General features: G+C 35.8%; 1 protein-coding gene across 1 annotated transcript in view; it reads left to right on the forward strand.

Moving 5' to 3' along the window:
• cdh24b (cadherin 24, type 2b) overlaps positions 1-18,759 on the forward strand; it is a 223,490-nt gene that overhangs the window by 71,192 nt on the left and 133,539 nt on the right. The window lies entirely within an intron of this gene.

The following is an 18,759-nucleotide window of genomic DNA, read 5'->3' on the forward strand; positions in this document are numbered from 1 at the left end:
GAATAAAGGTTCGAAAAAGTACAAATGAGGGAGGGAGAGTAAAGTTAGATGGCGAAAGAGAGAGAGAAGTACAGAGCTGGATGGAAGGGAAAGGAAGGGTGTGAGAGATTGATGAGAGAGAGTGAGAAACTAATTCTCACTTCACTCTGGGCTGGAAGATTAAGGAAGATTACAGAGATAGAGCGAGGGCGGGAGAGATGGAGTGATAACTTTTACTGCGTGCCATAGAGAGAGATCTTTGAATGGCTAATACCCCGAGAGAGGGAGAGATGGAATATATGGGTGATAAAGAAATGGAGGGATGGATCTAGAGAAGTAGAGAAAAGCTGACTCCAAAGACTCTTAATGGCAGCGCCGTACTAAAACGAAGCGATACCCTACTCGCTATAATGCCCTCATTGATATGCGGCTGCAGAGAGAGGGGCCTAAACAAAGCTCTCATGTATCCTATCCAAAAGCTAGAGCCGTAAGCCTGCCGAATACCTGTCCGAGCGGCCGAGAGCACACACATTAAAATTAAAGGGGGGACCATCAAAAAGAAAGGCAGAGTCAATGCATTATGCGGGATTATCTGGTAAGCTTCTGCGCAGTAATGGATGTGGCTTTATAAACAAGAAAAAGAGAAGGAAGGCTAAACAAAGCACAGGGATTTCAGGAAAATAGGACGTGATCTCAGTGCTCCCAAGGTGGGGAATCTCCTCATCAAAGAGCGCTTAGTTGTGCAGTACGTGGTACGTGTCCCGCCACGTGACCGCCGACTGCTCCATATCTCTTATCAACCGCTGCCCTTTGTTCTTGAGAGCGACCTTGAGTGGTCTGAAATAGTCGCTCTAGGCAGGGAGGAAATGAGAAAACGATGAGGAGGAGGACACTGTCTGGACTTCGACGGCAGAGTTACTACCTCTCGCTGAAGCCGAGCCAGACGACGCAAAGATGACTTCTGGAAAACGACCCTGAAATACAACCGAGTACAAAGCGGTTCTAACTAAAGCCGCCGTGCTATCGCTAAACCCCAACGCTGAATTACTGTTGTTGGAAAGTATATCAGCGTAACTTGCACAGCAGAGCTCGACATAAAAATGAATCTATCCTCTACAAAACCCCATACAAGCGCTGCTCGGTTCCCATATAGGCCTTTAAATCGCTATCAAAATAACTCAATAAAAACACTACGCTAACCAGAGAAACAGAACGCCACTTTATTGAGCCGTACGCTCGGGTCAAAAAAAGAGAAAAGAACAAGCCAAGCTCTGCACAATGTATTATGTGTGTCCCCAAATAAAACTACTAAAGATGTAAAAGCATCCAAATAAAACCAGCAGGCTATTAGAGTGACTCATAACATAGTTCACCGCAAAGTACATCAGCAATAACACACAGCCCGCCCAAACCTGCCCCGAGGCTCAGTACACGTAAATTAATACATCAAAATATAGCCACGACGAGCGAGCCAGATCAGTCCACGAACTTACGTCTGTGCAAACAAATCAAATAAGCTTTTACCTTCAAAAGAGCTTTTACTTAAATGTGGGGTTATTGATTGTATGTGCTGTTTTATTATTCAAAAATCTTTTTTAGGGTTTACCTATTATGTTTCTTTCTCTGCTTTTTTGTGTCCTCGTGTCTCTTTGGAAAAATGAATGCTTGTGGAGTTGAAGCTGGTTGATTAAAGCTGGTGTTTTAGTCTGCATCTTTAAAACAAGATCAGTTTGCTTGAGAAGTGAAATTGCATCAAATATGACATGAAGGATTAGTTCACTTCCAGAAAAAAAGAAAAAAACTTCCTGATAAATTACTTACCCCCATGTAATCCATTTTCATGACTTTCTTTCTTCAGTTGCAAAGATATGTTTTTTGAGGGAAAACATTCCAGGGTTTTTCTCCATATAGTGGATTTCAATGGGGATTGACGGGTTGAAGGTCCAAACTGCAATTTCAGTGCTGCTCGAAAAGGCTCTAGAAAATGTATATACTTTTAACCACAAATGCTTGTCTTGCACTAGCTCTGCGATGCACATCTGTAATGTAATCACGTTGGAAAATTCTTCGTCTTCGTACTCAAAAACGTATAGGGTAGTGCGAAAAACTCCATCTCATTGTCTCCTCCACCTTCAAAATCAGATACAAATTATTTTGTAAAGGCGTTTGCCTTTCTTTGCACATTCGCTTTGTTAACACTGGGTCAGTAGTAGGGCTAAGTGATATGGACAAAAAAATCATAATTGTCATTTTCATGATAAATGTCATTTTTTTTCTTTGTATAAATGCAGATTTTTGCTCCAGTGTGAAAGTTGTAAAAACCAGATGGTTAATTGTGGTTTGAAACTATTTTTTATGGTCAAAACATGACAAACACTTAAAGTAGTAGTTCACAAAAATTTACAGATAATTTACTTACTGCCTTGTCATCCAAGATGTTCATGTCTTTTTTTCTTCAGTCGATAAGAAATTATGTTTCTTGAGAAAAACATTTTAGGATTTCTCTCCAATAAATGGACTTCAATGGTGCCCCCAAGTTTGAACTTCCAAAATGCAGTTTAAATGCAGCTTCAAATGGCTCTTAACGATCTAAAGATCCCAACCGAGGTAGAAGGGTCTTATCTAGCGAAACGATCAGTCATTTTCAAAAAGTATCAGTGTTTACAAAGTGAACATGCAAAGAAGATCAAAGTCCTTTACAAAAAACAAGGTAAAACAGCGATGTAGTGTGATTTTTCAAGTTGAAGAAGAAAACGAGATGGGAGTTTTTCGACATACCCTAACTGTATTAACCCGGATTACATAGACTACGCATCGCAGAGACAAAACAAGCTTTTGAGGTTTAAAAGTATATAAATTGTCAATTTGTTTAGAAAACGACCAATTGTTGCACTAGATAAGACCCTTCTTTCTTGGCTGGGATTGTTAAGAGCCATTTGAAGCTGCATTTTAATTGCATTTTGGAAGTTCAAACTTGGGGGCACCATTGAAGTCCACTATATGGAGATAATTCCTGAAATGTGTTCCTCAAGAAACATAATTTCTTTACGACTGAAGAAAGAAAGACATGAACACCTTGGATGATAAAGGGGTGAGTAAATTATCTGTAAATTTTTGTTCTTAAAAGTGAACTAATCCTTGAACGTTTTTTAATTCTTTTCACTATAATGAGAAGAAAAAAATAAAGTGGTAAAAATTATTTTTTTTTTTTTAGAAAATGACTGATCATTTCCCTAACAAAACCCTTATTCCTCGGCTGGGATCGTGTAGAGCCCTTTGAAGCTGTGTTGAAACTGCAATTTGGACCTTCAACCTGTTGGGTCCCATTGAAGTCCAGCATATGGAGACAAATCCTGGAATGCATTTCTCAAAAACCTTACTTTCTTTTTGATGGAAAGAAAAAAAAAGACATGAACATCTTGGATGACATGGGGGTGAGTAAATAATCAGCAAATTCTTATTCTGGAAGTGAGCTAATCCTTTTAAGTTTTGGCAATATACAGTACAGTTGAATTCTTAATCTTTTTCTTACCCTGTTTGACAATTGTTTGCATAAATCATTGAGGTTAATGCTTAGGGCAAGAAAAACTGTTTGCTAGTAGCAAAAAGATATGTTTTCTGAAAACAAGTCTTGTTATCTTACGCAATTTTGCTTCCCAAGTCACATTAGTCTTGTTTTGAGGATGTTTAGATAAAACAGGACAAAAATACTAAGTAAGATAATGATTTTTTTTGGAGCGTTGCCTAGAAGAACATACCTTCCGAAAATGACCAATATACAGAAAATAACAAAACAGCAAATGCGTTTGAGATTGGGGCAAAGTCATTAGAATTACAAAAATAGCTGTCAACAGCTTGCTAAAGCGCAAAAGGGCCAATGAGAATGAAAGTCACCCATACAGGAAGATATATGCTAATGAGGCAGTGTGCGCTGTGACTCCAACCAGGGGGATTAAAAAGCAAAAGCAGATGAGTTTTACAGTCTTGCATGCTTCTGCCTCTGCGTTTCTTTAATGCACTGTGTAACTAGTGTTTTGTGGAGTATAGAGAGTGCCTACTGTAGCAGTTGTGCTTTTCTGAATGTATAACATAATCCTAGCATCCTTTCGCTTGTCATATATCATCGCATAGCACGTGTAAGCTTTTGTGCAGGTATAAAGGCCCATGTACATCAGCAACTACCAGTATGACACATCATGAAACTGCACTTTTCCTTTTAACGAGTCTAATTCACTCTGTTATTGAGCGTATTACTCTGAAATTCCACATCTCGCATTACTTGACAGTTGAATGGAAGCTTTTAAAGGAACTAAAAAGGCGTTTCGGCTCATACTCTTAGCTTGAACATCTGATGTGAAGACAGCACTGCAGATATTCAGTAGCTTGCACTCTACTGTAGCTGACACTGCAGGATTGTCAACACGCAAGTATGCTAACATTCCATTTTAGAGAGCGTTAGCGCTACCCTAGAGGTCCGCGTGAGACTGAATTTGCCTTCCCGCTCCTGCGAGTTTCATTCCACACCCACCCGCTCCCAATTTTTTACTCAGTGTCCATCCTTCCCACCTTCCTGCTCCTGCACTGTTTAGGTTCTGTTTCCCATAAACTTGCATTTTTCTTTTTTGATTATTTTTCCCCAGGTATCAGAATGTTGTGTATTTTTCTTAATAATGGCATAAAAAGTGTTGGCATGTAGGCATTTTACTGCTGTATTTTTGTCTTCAACTACCATAAACACCAAAATGACTCCCTCTCAGGTTTACATTTCCATAGCAAATACGGTAGATGAACACAGCAGTTGGAAATGTGATGAAAACAACATTTCTGGAAAATGTATTTATTTGAATAGCCATTTCTAAACCATGTGTTTTAAGGATTTTGACAAAAACACTCTTTTGAAAGGGCTGGTGTTGTCTTTGTTAACTAATCTAAAAAAATCATTTTTGTTAATTGAAATAAAGTTGAAATCAGATAAAATTATATACTAAATCAAAAATTTAAGCTTAAAAACTTAAATAAAAGATGAAAGATGTTTTGAAATCTTTAACGATTAGAGATGTTGCTTTTATAACTAACTGAAATAAGTTTAACTAAAACGTAAATTAGCTGAAATCAGATGAAATTTTGAAAAACCGAACTTAAAAAATTACACCTAAAAACTTAATTGAAAGATAAAAATCAAATAAGTAAATAATAAAAAAAAATTAACCCTCAATTGAAATAAAAAGCTAATAAAAAACTTAAATTGAAAAAAAAAATAAAATAAATAGAAATAAATTTAATCTTCAATTGAAATTAAAAATCTAATAAAAATTACACTTCACTTCACACTTCAGCTAATAAAAATCACACTTTTGGAAGGGCTGGTGTTGTTATTGTTAATTAAATCTAAAACATAATTTTTGTTAATTAAAATAAAGCTGAAAGCTGAAAATAAAGCTGATAAAATGCTATATTAAATAAAAAAAAAGTACACTTAAAAATGAAAAAAAAGGGGGTTTTGAAATGTTTGAACGATTAGAGATTTTGCTTTGACAACTAACTGAAATAAGTTTTACTAAAACATAAATTGAAAAAAAATGTTTTAATTGAAATAAAGTTAAAATCAGATCAAATTCTATACTAAATGAAAAATTTACATTTAAAAATTAAATGAAAGATAAGAAATGTTTTGAAATCTTTAGTGCTTAGAGATGTTGCTTTGACAACTAACTGAAATAAGTTTTGCAAAAACATAAATTAAAATAAATAAATGAATAAATAAATAATAAAGAATTTAACCCACAATTAAAATAAAAAGCTAATAAAAATGACAAACACTCTTTTGGAAGGGCTGGTGTTGTTATTGTTAATTGAATCTAAAACATAATTTTTGTTAATTGAAAAAGCCAAAATCAGATAAAATTCTATATTAAATTTAAAGATTACACTTAAAAACTTAAATGAAAGATAAAAATGTTGTAAAATGTTGAAACAATTAGAGATGTTGCTTTGACAACTAACTGAAATAAGTTTTGCAAAAACATAAATTGAAAAAATATATATTAATATTAAATAATACATTTAACCCTTAATTGAAATTGACAAACACTCTTTTGGAAGTGTCAGTGTTCTAAAACATAATCTAAAACAATTTTTGCAATTTGAAATAAAGCTGAAAGATATAATTTTTTAATAAAAAATTTACACCTTAAAAACTTGACATTTTTAAACGTTTAAATGATTAGAAGACGTTGCTTTGACAACTGAAATAAGTTTTGCAAAAACATAAATTGAATTTTTTTTTAATAAAAATAAAATTAAAATCAGATCAAATAATATACTAAATGAAAAATTACGTTTAAAAATTAAATGAAAGATAAGAAATGTTTTGAAATCTTTAACGATTAGAGATGTTGCTTTGACAACTAACTGAAATAAGTTTTGCAAAATTATTTTGAATAAATAAATGATAAAAAATTTAACCCTCAATTGAAATAAAAACCTAATAAAAATGACAAACACTCTTTTGGAAATGCCAATGTTGTTATTGTTAATTAAATCCAAAATATATTTTTTGTAAATTGAAATAAAGTTAAAATCAGATAAAATTCTATAATAAATGAAAAATGTACACTTAAAAACTTAACTGAAAGATAAAAATGTTGTAAAATGTTGAAACTATTAAAGACAACTAACTGAAATAAGTTTTACTTTAACATGAATTAAATATATATATATATTAATATTAAATAAAAATACATTTAACCCTCAATTGAAATTGACAAACACTCTTTTGGAAGCGCCAATGTTCTAAAACATAATTTTTGCAAATTGAAATAAAGCTGAAAGATAAAATTCTACTTTTAAATAAAAAATTTATACCTAAAAACTTAAACCTAAAAACAAAGAGACGTTGCTTTGACAACTAACTGAAATAAGTTTAATAACTAATTTTTTTTTAAACTAATCTAAATTGACATAATAAACTAAAAAAATGACAAAAAATACAAATAAATATATAAATAAATAAAATAAATATTTTTTAAAAATCTATAAAAAATAGGGCACAGTACTGTTTTAATATGAAGGAATTTTCCATATTTATTTATTTTATTTTATTATTCAGTGTTAACCGAAATGTCCATATAATTGCTGGATATTGTCATGGTAGAAAATTACCAATAAATGTTTTAATTATTATGTATTTATGTATTTAGTTAGTTAGTTAGATAGTTAGTGGTGTGGTAAGGAGCTCGGTTAACACTTGCCATGATCATTTGCAAGACAAATCACTGAATCATTTTCCATCTAACGATGAGTTCAAATGTGTTGGGTTTCCCAACACCGCATACCTGAGAAACAGTTTTTCCTATGCATTACTATAAAAAGTAACTTATTTCTTTTTCCAACTCCCAATTTATTCATAGACTTCTGTTCAGACAGCCCTCTCCAGCCACAACTCGAACAACAAATATAATCATCCAACCTGCCACACAGGAGCTGCTGGTTTGTGGGGCCAAGGTGGGTTAGCAATACAGTCACAGAAGTGCCTCAGGCATCTCACAAAACCCAAAAACAAACTTAAAGCCTTATTTTTTTAGCACCCCACAACACTAGCATTCAGCTAGCACTGCTCTGAGCTTGTTAGCTTGATCAGTACCTCCAGCCATAGCAAATCCCTAAAGCCGAGAACTGAGCCAAGGTAGTTCTAATGACAGAGCGAAAAAACGCTCTAGGCTACAGAACCCTTCGCAAGTAAATTGTGATATAGTAAGAAAGTGTGATTCAGTTGTATTTGGGTTCACGTAAGATGTCAGCTCTAAGCGTTGATAGCAGGGCTATCCAGCAGACGTCTTGAAGTCAGTCGATCTGTATTTGCTGAAGAAGTTTACTTCATCGTCATTCAGCTAGAGGATGTGCCTTCTAGAGCTACAGTACTTTTGCTTTTTTGCTTTTTTCGTAGACGTTTAGGCTACAATGGAAGCATAGAAGAACTTGAGTAGTTTTTAAAACGCTTGAGGTTAAAGATCTTGGCTGCTAATCAAAAATCTGTAGGTTCAAACCTCGTAAGCATTGATCAATGGGTCGCGCCCTTGAGCAAGACACTTTACCCCAAGTTGCGCCACAGGGGCCCTTCCATAATAAGCGGATTGTAAATTGCTCTGGATGAAACCATCAGCTTAATGATAAACGAGTAGTAATTAGTAAAATGAGCTATTAAGGGTCATTATTCTCCTTCAGGCTTTATGACAAAGGCATTGTCTTTTTCTTATGGATTGTAGTGGTTGAAATGTTCAGATTTCTCGGTTAACCCGAGGCTATTCGGATGTTTTCAACTTCAGATGTCTCCTGCCTGTCCAGCTGAGCTTCTACAGGAACGCTTACAGTACGAGAGGCAGTTTATGGTCTCTCGCAAAGTACTTTTGAGTGGAGAGAGAAATAAACAGAATGAAAGCTGTTTAATCTGTTGAAGCAGTTTATATCCTGTTGAGAGGCTATGTCAAGTATTTTATAAGAGACAGGTGCGTGTGTGAGACTACAGCCTTTTATATTTAAATAGGTTTGTCAGTTTAACATTTTAGTGAGAATAATAAATAACACCAGAGCAATTGAATTTTAAGAACCATCTTCATGTTTTTGCAAGTCTCACCTGCTACTACAAGTGAACGACGTATACGAAGACCATTCAAAGGTGTAAAGATCCTTAAAAAACATCTTAAACAAGTCTCAATTGGTTTTCTAGTGTTAACTGCTCTCCAACCTGGTCAGAATGATCTGTAAGATGTATTTTTCAGCGTGTCAGGCTGGGAATCCAGCTACACTCTTAAAAATAGAGGTTTTAAAAGTGGGTTTTCGCAGTGATGCCATAGAAGTACCATGTTTGGTTCCTCTTAGAATCTTTTAGTAAACAAGTTTACTTCTGGAACAAAAGTATACAGATAATGTACTCACCCCCTTGTCATCCAAGATGTTCATGTCTTTCTTTCTTCAGTCGTGAAGAAATTATGTTTTTAAAGAAAATATTTTATTATTTTTCTCCATATAGTGGACTTCTATGGTGCCCCGAGTTTGAACTTCCAAAATGCAGTTTAAATGCGGCTTCCCAGCCGAGGAAGAATGGTCTTATCCTGCGAAACGATCGTTTTTTTTTTTTAAATTACAATTTATATACTTTTTAACCTTAAATGCTTGTCTTGTCTTGCTCTGGCTGAACACTTTTTTTTTTTTTCAGTTCGTTGAAAAAGTCCAATCTCATTTTCTTCCTCAACTTCAAAATCGTCCTACATCGCTGTTTTACCTTTTTTGTTAAGGTTGTTTGATCTTCTTTGCATGTTCACTTTGCAAACACTGGGTCTGTACTTCTGCAGCGAATTAGGGAGAAAAAAAGATGCAAGTTTTTGAGGTTAAAAAGTATATAAATTAACCAAAGATAACCAGTCATTTTTCTAGATAAGACCCATCTTCCTCGATAATTTATAACTGCATTTGGGATCGTATGAAGCTGCCATTTATACTACATTTGGAACTCGGGGCACCATAGAAGTCCACTATTTGGAGAAAAATCCTGAAAAGTTTTCCTTAAAAATTAAATAAAATTTCTTTACGACTGAAAAAAGAAAGACATGAACATCTTGGATGACAAGGGGGTGAGTACATTATCTGTACATTTGTTTTGAAAGTAAACTTCTCCTTTACAACAATAATTGTTTTCTTAGTGTGAAGAACATTTTTAATATTCTAAAGAACCATTTTCGACTGTAAAGAACCTTCTGTGAAATTCAAAGTTTATATGGGAGTGAAAAGTTCTTCATGGAACCATCAATGCCAATAATGAAGCTGTATTTTTAAGAGTGTAGACTAGATGAAGACCAAGCCATTTTAAACTGGTTTAGGCTGTGTTTATTTTTCTTTTAAAGCCATTTTTGTCTATTTCAAACACATTCTACACAGTTTTGTGTTTTATGGAATTGGTGGCTAATTCATACAATCTCATTCATACATTTCCATATGATCTGCGATGATCTGAAGCCCTACTGATGGTTTGATCTCTTTAAAATAAGGGTTCCAGAAAGGTGTTTTTGCAGTGATGCCATATACTCTTAAAAATAAAGGTGCTTCAAAAGGTTCTTCAAGCGATGCCATAGAATAACTATTTTTGGTTTCACAAAGAACCGGTCAATCTTTTGTGAAACAGAAAGGTTCTTTAGATGTTAAAGGTTCTTTATGGAACCATTTAGACAAAAAGACTCTTCTATGGTGTCGTGAAGCACCTTTATTTTTAAGAGTGTAGAACCACCATTTTTGGTTCCCCAAAGAACCTTTCAGTGAACAGTTCCTAAAAGAACCATTTTGAAGAACATTTTAAAACTCTAAAGAACCTTTTCTGCATTTGAAAGGTTTCATGGATGTTCAAGGTCCCTTCATAGAACCATTGATGCCAATAACGTACCTTTATTTTTAAGATTGTAGAAGTTTTTTCTAAAAATTGTTTCAGATCCTGAAAAATTATAAAAACACCACCTTGTTAAATAGCTATTTGTTGTCTATTGAACAGAGTGATCATCACAGTAATATGAAGTCTTTGAATTGTCTTCATTTGGGGTTTTTATTAGCAAATATTGATTTCTTAATTAAGCAGCATATCAAGTAAATTATTTAAATGTAATTGATTAATGTCATTTTGACATATTTGCCTTATTAACCTTGTGTAAGCATGTAGTGAATCCACAAAAGCATACACGTACATAGAGCTTTTGCTGAGTGGAGAGAGGCAAAGATTGCAGAGGCCATTCAGGAAAATGTCAGGTGCTGTTCTGAAGGGATCAGATAGCTTTTTGATGTCAAGAGCCACTGAGGCAGAAGAAGAAGAAAGACTCTTGATGGGCATCAGGTGTAATTTCAGCAAATGTTTCCGCACTTTCTGACTCACCAGCAAATCTTCTCTGGCAACTCTCTGTCTGTACACTGGCATACATGAGTTGCTAAAACCGATGACTGAGCAGAAGTAATCATTATAAGATGTAACTAGACAGCTTGAAAGTCCATTTTCCAGTGTATAGTGCAGCGCAAATTATAACCCTCCTAACCGTTTATCACAAACGACTCAGTTAGAATCATTAAAACATAAGACAAACATAAAGGTGAATGGAAAAGGTTGTGGTAAGTGAATAAAGCAGTTATTTGCCAGTTTACTGGAACTGGAACATAATGCTTGGTTAAATCTCAATATCTATGTTTCGTTCACCTATTTTTATGTGCATTTTGGAATATTTTTTTTAATCCAATAAGAAAACATGCTCATAAACTACGATTGAAACACATTTACCAAATAAATTCCTCAGTGTGCATTAAAAAAGTCATGTGACCCACAGTGGCTTCTCCCACTGCTGCAAATACAGTGAGTGAAATAAGTATTTGCAAAACATGACCTAGTACTTGGTGGCAAAACCCTTGTTGGCAATCACAGAGGTCAGATGTTTCTTATAGTTGGCCACCAGGTTTGCACACATCTCAGGAGGGATTTTGTCCCACTCTTCTTTGCAGATCCTCTCCAAGTCATTAAGGTTTTGAGGCTGACGTTTGGCAATTTACACCTTCAGCTCCCTCCACAGATTTTCTATGGAATTAAGGTCTGGAGACTGGCTAGGCCACTCCAGGAGCTTAATGTGCTTCTTGAGCCACTCCTTTGTTGCCTTGGCCATGTGTTTTGGGTCATTGTCATGCTGGAATACCCATCCATGACCCATTTTCAATGCCCTGGCTGAGGGAAGGAGGTTGTCACCCAAGATTTGACAGTACATGGCCCTGTTCATCGTCCCTTTGATACAGTGCAGTTGTCCTGTCCCCTTAGCAGAAAAACGTCCCCAGGGATGGAAATTAACTTTTTTGTCCACCGGCCAGTGTGGCTGGTGGATTTCAAAATCTACCAGCCACTAAATGTTTTTACCAGCCACTTTATGTTTTTAACCGACAATGTGTAGCTGCATGTGAAAATTAATACTACAAGATCTACTATACTTGAGCAGTTTATTTAATCTCAAGTCTCAATAAAATACTGACATTTTCACCGAATTTTTCTATCATGATACAGATCTTCACAACTACACAACTTATAGCCCACATACTATAACAGCCTAGATATTTTATGTAGCCTAATTTGCGCGCATTGGGGAGTCGCTCTCTAAGCGCAGGGTATTAAAGTTGCTTTTGAATGAGCGTGCGCTTTTTACTTTTGGTTTCGTTTTTACTATAGCGCGACACTCTCGGCGGCGTAGAGCGTGCAGTCTACAATACAAGAGATTACTTAACAAAACCATTTGGGTGGACAGCATGCCGCGTTGTACAGTTTATTTAAAAAGACGCGCCGTGAATTGCATCTGACAGAATGTGCGCTGTAGCACGAAATACAATATATTTCTTCAAAAGCAGATTGTAAAGATATTTTAAAAGACCTCTTAACGCCTGTGATGTATCGCCACATCTTTTTTGAAGTTGTGACTCCGCTAAAAGTGTCCGGCCGCCGTCTTCTTCTTCTTCGTGTGTTTTAACGGCAGTTCGCAACCAGCTTTAAGGTGCATTACTGCCTCACGCCGTCCGGTTGAAGTATGTTATTTTTATGTACCCACCACGGTGGCCGGTGGGTGAAGCGAGATTACCCGCCACAACACAAAATCACCCGCATTTGGCTGGTGGCGGGTGCTAATTTCCATCCCTGAACGTCCCCCAAAGCATGTTTCCACCTCCATGTTTGATGGTGGGGATGGTGTTCTTGGGGTCATAGGCAGCATTCCTCCCCGTCCAAACACAGTGAGTTGAGCTGATGCCAAAGAGCTCAAATTTGGTCTCATCTGACCACAACACAACACCCAGTTCTCCTCTGAATCATTCAGATGTTCACTGGCAAACTTCAGACAGGCCTGTACATGTGCTTTCTTGAGCAGGGGAACCTTGTTGGCGCTGCAGGATTTCAGTTCTTCATGGCGTAGTGTGTTACCAATTGTTTTCTTGGTGACTATGGTATCAGCTGCCTTGAGATCATTGACAAGATCCTCCTGTGTAGTTCTGGGCTAATTCCTTACAGTTCATGATCATTGAAACTCCACAAGGTGAGATCTTGCATGGAACCCCAGACCGAGGGAGATTGACAGTTATTTTGTGTTTCTTCCATTTGCGAATAATCGCAAAAATTGCTGTCACCTTCTCACAGAGCTGCTTAGCGATAGCCTTGTGTAGGTCTACAATCTTGTCCCTGACATCCTTGGACAGCTCTTTGGAAACAGTGCTTTATTCACTGATGTTTTATGGAATATTCCAGTTTTGCGCATAAGTTAAAGTCAGAACTTTGGATGGAAAAAAAGAAAATTCAAATCAATGACATTCTTATGGTTGATAAAAACAAATGTTGTGGCTCACAGATATTCTAACAGCTTTTTTCCAATGCTATCTCATGACCAATTCGTACATATTTTTGTAAAGTGGCTAATTCGGTGTAATTCGTATGACCTCACTCACACAATATTGTATAATTTCTGTGAGGGGTAGGTTTAAGGGCAAGGTTAAGGGTGGTCATTCGAACAAATTCCTATGAATTTGCCACCTTGTAAAAGCTGTACGACATTTCACCAATCGTATGAATTTGTGCAAACTAACCAACTACTGAAATATGTATGAATTGCTGTGAAATTGGGTTGCTATTATTTTATGCTAAGAGGAAAAGTAGTTTAGGTGGTTTTGGGCCTTTAGTGCATTTATTAAGTGAGAGTTTTGAGGTTTATGGAAATGAGCTGGGGCTCATTGCATGATGACATTTTTATAATAAAAACAATGCAAAATATGTTTTTTTTTTTAAATTTGGCCATTAATATTTAATTAGCATATGAAATTTCCGAAGGATCATGTTACACTGAGGACTAATAGCTGCTGAAAATTCATGAATCACATGAATAAATCACATTTCTAAATGTATTTAAATAGAAAGCCGTTATTTTAAATTGTAATATTATTTCACGTTTAATTATTCCAAACCTTTGATCAGTAGTGTATATATGTCTTGCCATTGGCTAAAGGTTAATTTTAGACTGCAAACACGTCAAATACCAAAAGGTTTCTTATCTTATCTCTCTTGCTCTGTTTGCTAACCCCACTGCATCTCTTGTAGCCATTTATGAATTATTAAAAGCTCGGTAATGTGTGTGAATACTGATTATGTTATTAATGAGGTGCTTGTGACAATGGGGTCAGAGGGAGGCCATGTTCGCCATTTTCCCACTGTACGTTTAGCGCCCAAGAACCTTCAGCTATAATCAGATTACCGATGGCAAGATCTCTCCAGTTGGTTTGTGGTGTGGGAGGCAGATTGATTGTCTCTTATAGGCTGTTTTGTAACAGAGGACTCAGAGATTGTTTATCTCTCTCGCTCTTGTCCCGTTTCATCTGCCGATTGCTGAGTTTTCATTTCCTCTCCTCCGCTCGCCCCGACGGAAGCGCTCTCAGCGTGCCGAGGCCCCGCGTGGTTTTAAGCCCCTTTTTGTCTTTTGTGTTAAAATGATCCTTTTATATTAATCCTCCAGACGGGAACCACCCTGAAGTGGACTTATCCCCGCCACTTATCGGAACGTGCAAACCATCGAGATTATGCTCCCTCTGTCCTTTTCAATCTACGATCGTCTTGTTTTTTACCCCTTCCAGCTTGTTTCTCGAGTGTCCCGAGAGAGCCGGCATTTTAAAAAACACCGGCCCCCCGTCGACACCTCATGCTGGCGTAGTCACGGCATACTGATCAGCAGTTTAGTAATTTCACCTCAGGTGAAATACAACTGTAGGAGGACGGATTTTATCCATTTAGATGTAGATACGTCCTCCTTTTGCAAACAGAATGCCTTATGCGTTATCCCTCTGCGCTCTGGCAGATTTCCCCCATTGCTGTGGCTCTCAGATCTCTTGTTTCACACTCAAGCTTTTGTGAGGGAGGGAAGACTGACTCTCTCAAAGTCATTTTTGTACTTCTGTGCCGCTGAGGATCTCGCAGTGGGGAGCACCTGCAGTCACCATACACTCCGCACAGCATTAGTTTGCCTATATTTGTAGGCGGAGTTTTGTTTTTTTCTTCAGGGGCAATAAAGAGGCAAATGCTGGGCTTTTTCTTTCATTTTTTTCTCTTTCGGTTCAGAAGGTGGTTCCCTGGAGCACTACAGCTAGAGAGGCGAAAAAACATAACAAAGCTAGCTTTATTTATTTCCTCTGCCATGTGTGGGATAATGTTTCCTAGAGAGCGAGATCGCTTCTGATCTCGAATCAACTGCGAAATGTGTATTATGAAGAGTAAGTGATTTTTTGAAAACATAGAAGCTCTGTTGCAAAACCTAGAGAGCTGCCTTACTGCCTACATACTAACTGAAATACAACTTCAGAAGTGACTGATTTGGAACGCTTTACGTAGGCAGCAACTCAACTGGGCATCATACAAACAACACTCTGCAGTGCTATATAAAACATGCACTGAACAAACCATTTTCTAGGTAAAATGTTTTCTAGTTTGGGTTTAAAAACAGTTGTATATTGTGGTATGTGTGTATATAAATATACACGCTACCATTCAAAAGTAAAAACTCTAATATTGTGAAATATTATTACAATTAAAAAAAATGGTTTTCTAATTTCATTTCTATTTTTATTTCTGTTTTAATATACTTCAATTCCTGAATTTTCATCAGCCATAACTACAGTCTTCAGTGTCACATGATCTTTCTGCAATCTTAATATTTTTTGGAACCTGTGATACTGTTTTCAGCATTTTTTTGATGAATAACAACTTAAAAACAACAGTATTTATTCAAAGCAGAAAGCTTTTTTAAGTATACATTAGAGTTCAAAAGGCTGGGGTCAGTGTGTTTTTTTTTTTTTTTGTAAAAGAAATTCATACTTTTATTTAGCAGTTATGTTAAATTGATAAAAAGTTAAAGACTTACATTTAAAAAAAAGATTTCTATTTGTCAGTGTTAGAGATTGTTTTTTTTTTAGTGATTAATCTTTAAAAACACTTATAATTTAAACACTGCAAAATCTTGTCAATATGTCAAAATTAATAACAATTTCTTATAATGTACATTATAGTTTGTACTATTTAAAATAATTTTTGTTTTTAGTACTTTTTAAAAAATGAATAAGGCAACATAAAATGTTTGCTATAGGCCAAAACATGAACATAATTTTGTGCTTATTAATTATTAATTGCAATTGCAAGTTACAGTATAAAGTCAGAATTGTGAGATATAAGCTAGCAATTCTCAGAATATATTAGTCTTTTTTCCCCCTGAAAACTGGTCTTTATAACTTGTAATTGTGAGTTTGTATCTCACAATTCTGAGAAAAAAGTCAGAATTGCAAGTGTCTATCTCACAATTCTGACTTTATTTCTTGCTACTGTTGAGTTTATATCATGCAATTCTAAGAAAAAACAGAGAGAATTGCGAGTTTTTATTGTGAGTTTGTATCTCACAATTCTGAGGAAAAATTATGTGAAAGGTCAACATTGCGAGAGATAATATTCTGATTTTATTTCTCACAATTGTGAGTTTATATCACGCAATTTTGAGAAAAAAAAAATCCGAATTATGAGAAAAAGTTGCAATAATAATAAGATTTGTGAGATATAAACTAGCAACTCTGAGAATATGTCAGTCTTTTTTTTTCTCCTGAGAATTGGACTTTATAACTCACAATAGCGAGTTTGTATCTCACAATTCTGAGGAAAAATTGTCTGAAAAACGTCAACATTACGAGAGATAATATTCTGACTTTATTTCTCACAATTGTGAGTTTATATTACTCGGATTTGAGACAGTCAGAAAGTCAGAATTGTGAGATAAAAAGTTGCATGACAGTTTTTGTTTTTATTCAGTTGTGGAAACGAGCTTCCATAGCACACTTAGATTGTCTTACATGTGAAGGATACACTTGATGCTGCTTAAAATTCAGTCAAAGCAAGTTTTTGGATAGGAGTGTAATTAAGTTGCCTACTTTTTGGAACAGCCTCAACTTTGAGAGCCCATTTAAAATATCTTACACACCCAAAGCACACTAAGCTTTGGAACGGAGCGAATATGTAGCACATTGTCTGCATGAATGTGTTTCTGGCTTTCTGATTGAGAACAGTGTTTTGTGGGTAGGTGTTATATGTGTGCGAGTGAGAAATAAATGGCGAGTAAGGAGTACGGTGGAGAATCGTAATTAAAATTTTCAGTCTCGTTAAGTTGGTGACAGCCTTCACTGCACCATGGGTTCCGGCGATCGATGGAAAAGATCTGCCTCCAATACTAACGAACCAAGAGATTTCGAAGCCCTAGGGAGAAGAAAAATTAATTAAAAATATTTATGGCCCCAATTAATCAGTTCACTGAGATACTCTGATTGTCCGTAGGGCGTATGGATACATGTCGCACGAAGCGAAAGTCAAGTTGCCGTCACGTTCTGCTGTTCAACACAGACGCACACTCCAGCTTAAGGAGCGACTGTTTCCGACACCTTCGGCCGTACACTTTTAGCCTGCATTGATTCCCCTAACAGCATCAGAGAGACCACATAGTGACAGGGGCATTGTGCTCAGTCTCTCACTCGCATATGCCGTTCATGTCGAGCAAGCGTACACTCCCACCACAGATGTGACAATGTCGATATGCTGGTTTACTCTACGCTCTCAGCTGTTACTCTGGTGCCCATGACAATAGAGCAATCCAGCCACCTGCATTTTACGCCCCTCGCATGAGCATAAGCCATTATTGGATGGGCATAAGCATAGGCATCATTACACGTCCACATCAGTTTTTGAAATAGATTGCAGGAGAATTTCATTCAGTGGAAGCATAGTTGTTGCAAAGATAGCAGCAATTTTGTTGCATAACTACACCTTTGCTTTTCTGTGACTGTATATTATATTATACGATGATGATGAATTCATTGGTTAATTGTATAAATATTTACCTGTTCGCTTTCTGTAAATGTGGTTTGGTGTTGCAATTTGTATGTAGTAGCAAAAACATGGTACGTCAAGCATGAATGGCTGTAATGGCAATTTTTATTGTGGAATTTACATACAGGTCAGGAGACATGATTAATTGCATCATTTTTTTTTCACATTACTATCTTTATGATTAATCACACTAACTTAATGCATTAAATGGAAAGCAATAAAATAAATGTGTTCCTGTGTCAGGTATTGAATATGTGCATAAATGGTTTGTTATAAGAAGAACTAACAGCAGGGTGAATCAGAAATCTAAAAAGTTGTATGCAAACGGAAATGTTACCATGGTGTACGTATAAAATATACACCACAAATATAAGCACTCGAATTGGTTGGCAAGAATGATTGCTTTTTCAAATCATTGTGTGAATTTATTGTTTTAAAATCAGTTTTGAATTTGAACTGAAGAAATATTCTATATTAAAATAATTAAGCATATTCTTATGGTGCATTCATGTCCTCCAGGGAAGTCTGCAATTGCAATATTTTGACTTTAACTTTGGTCAAAGCGAAATGGCGAATTACTTAAAATTGCATACAATTTTAACAAGGTTTTAAAAACTGCATCTACAAAATGATTAGAAGTGTGTTTTTGATTTTTAATGTTTTTATTCAATTTATGAAGGAGCTTGGTCATTCCTTGTCAACTCAACCAGAGATCCACAACCCGGCTTAAATTTTTGATTTTGTTAATATTTTTTTTTTCTGTAGAAAGACAAACATATATGCGACCCTGAACCACAAAACCAGTCATAAGGGTTTTTTTCAATTGAGTT

This window comes from Garra rufa, chromosome 10, assembly GCF_049309525.1.
Source record: "Garra rufa chromosome 10, GarRuf1.0, whole genome shotgun sequence".
NCBI classification, from domain to species: domain Eukaryota; kingdom Metazoa; phylum Chordata; class Actinopteri; order Cypriniformes; family Cyprinidae; genus Garra; species Garra rufa.